Source organism: Ovis aries, chromosome 12 (assembly GCF_016772045.2).
Source record: "Ovis aries strain OAR_USU_Benz2616 breed Rambouillet chromosome 12, ARS-UI_Ramb_v3.0, whole genome shotgun sequence".
Lineage (NCBI taxonomy): Eukaryota > Metazoa > Chordata > Mammalia > Artiodactyla > Bovidae > Ovis > Ovis aries.
Genome location: NC_056065.1, coordinates 75,094,039 through 75,096,576, shown reverse-complemented (window position 1 = coordinate 75,096,576; position 2,538 = coordinate 75,094,039). Strand labels below are relative to the sequence as shown.

General features: G+C 46.4%; 1 non-coding gene across 1 annotated transcript; it reads right to left on the bottom strand.

The window, feature by feature from the left end:
* Positions 1-2,011: 2,011 nt before the first annotated feature.
* Positions 2,012-2,092, bottom strand: MIR29B-2 (microRNA mir-29b-2). Its single transcript, NR_129807.1, has one exon. It is a non-coding gene; the product is annotated as a microRNA mir-29b-2 (primary transcript).
* Positions 2,093-2,538: the final 446 nt, after the last annotated feature.

The following is a 2,538-nucleotide window of genomic DNA, read 5'->3' as shown; positions in this document are numbered from 1 at the left end:
CATGGGAACACCAGAAACTACTTTTATGGAAAAGATGTGCCAAGTCATTGTAATTTTGCTTTCATATTAACATCAATCATCCTCATTTGAGAACCGGAAGGCCAGCAACTTGCTGGCAGAATCCATGAGTGACTTGTTTTATTTGGAATACACAGGCTGGAGCTAATGACACAGTAGGTGAATCAGAAGCTGTTCACTTTGCTACAACTGACCCAAAGCTTTTACGCCCACAGGTCTGTTGTAGCTACCTCAGCAGAGAGGTGAATAAAGCAACCCAGGGTCTTCCCTGTCCCCACCACATCCTGGGAACCAGAACCTGAATTCTCCAGTCAACAGCCCCACACAGCCCTGCAGCTACAGTGGGAGGCACCCCTCATTCCCAGGGAAGTTTTCCCAACAGAGGCTTCACCCACCTCACCCCACCCCACTGGGCAGGGCAGCCAACTGAGGGGAGTCTGGCAGAAACTGGACCTCGAAAGGCTTCCCAGGTGGTTGAGGTGCCACCACGTATGGAGAACAGGTGTGAAATCAAAGTCCTGCAGGTAGGTCAGGGCTGGCCTTGCACTTCCTGCTCAGAAAGGTCAATCAAGGGGACACAGCTCTCCAACCTGAAGACCCTCCCTGTGAAGTCAAATCTGGCTCATCTCTGAGCACCTTTACAGAACTGGTTCAGTCTGCCTTCAAGGGTTGATAGAAATTAAGAACAAAAGTAGAGAACTCCTGCATCTCTCCTAAGGTCGCTGAATTCATCAGCACACCTTCCTCCAGGGGCCACGTGATACGGGCTCCTTTAAGGGAACGTTTCTGTGGGAACGCTGACTGCAGAGGCTCGGGGCTGCTGCCCAGCAGGAAGCAAGGTTAGTTTCCCCTTCAAGCAATAGCATCCTTTATTCCAGGCCTGCAACACTTCTCTCTTCTGTGATCTTTTTCTCATTTTATTTGCCTCAGAGAATTACATTCTTGGCTTAATGGATATTTTAAATATCTTTCTGATTTAACAGACTTCAAATTCTTTATGAAGAAGGTAAGATCTGCACATAAAATTAACTTTTGGGGGACCCCGTTCTCATCACCATAGAATTATGAGTGGAAAATAAAAGATGGGAAACAAAAATATGATAAGTTAAATGTACCAAAACATCTATTAATGTTTCAGGATGTATTTTCAGATTCCCCTTAACAGAAAGGTAATTTAACAGCAAGAAATTTATAGAGTTTTCAGCATTACCACATTTCAGCATACTGAGGACAGTGGATAAATTGTAATGATCTGTTTTAAAAAATACATTAAATGCAACAATGTGCATAAAGCATTGTAGATGTAGTTCAGGAAGTCAGTAGGGAAAGGTGTGACCTCCCTCCCCTTCTCTGCCCATTCATCTTCCAGGAAGCCATGGGCTGCTGCTGACCAGACTTGGCACGAGACCTCGAGGCTGCTGCTTTTCCCCCTACATCATAACCGATTTCAAATGGTGCTAGACAAAAACAGACTCTGAACACCAGGAGAAATCGGTCAGCCTGTGTAAGAGATGGGTCCGGTGGTGCTCAGTGGGGTCCACACCTTGACGGTGCAGGTGGCAAGTCTGATTTCACCTACTCAGCAACTGCAGCTGATTGTTCCATGGCGTGCAGGAGCAGGTGGACAGTGCTGGTGTGATGAGAGAGGCCTTCCGGTCCACAGCCCTCCCGCTGCTGACTGCAATCAAGTACCCAACCCAGCGCTACCCCATCACACGCTGAAAGGCCCCACCAACAGGTTCCTGCTGGTGGCTGCTGCTACCTGTCCATAGGAAGACTATCACAAACCCTGGCTCTGCTCAAGCCTCTGAGTTTCTACTGAACACAGCCCCATCCCTGCACTGTCCCCCTTTCCCAACCAAACATGTTCAAGAGTATACTTTTCTCCTCAAGCTCTTCTTTTCTTGAACCAGCTCAGGTGGCAGGGGGAGGGGAGCTGGTCCCAGGGCAGCAGCTCCTCTGCAGGTGGCCTGTGGCTCTGCTGCAATTCTTACTCCTAAAACACTGATTTCAAATGGTGCTAGATACAAAGATGGAAAAATCTAAGCCACCATGTGAAACCAGCTTCCAGAAGAAGAGGATCTCACTGAAGAAAGGCGGGAGATGCGATCAGAAGACCCAGCCTTTGCCTGAGCAAAAAGATGTCTTATTGCAGTAATACTTGCAATGGGACATAACATAAGGGTCCGTTCGAATAGCACAGAGAAGAGTTACAAAGTGATGTTTAAAGGACATGAAAGTCAAAGCTGATAATTTACAAAGCAATTCACAAGTCATGAATTCTAGGCTAGTTTGTTTAGTTCCACAACGAGTCCCTACATAATATATGACAAAATAAAATAGCCAAAGCTGTTCTTAAACTGTGTTAATAGTTAAGTTAGCATTTCTCTGCTTTGTAAAATATTTCCCAGTATGCAAAGCATTTTCTGATATTATTTCACTTCTTCAGGGAACAAGCAGCCTATTTGCCTGGGAGGATCTAGCCACTACACACAGGCAGGTGTCACCTGAGCCAGGTGT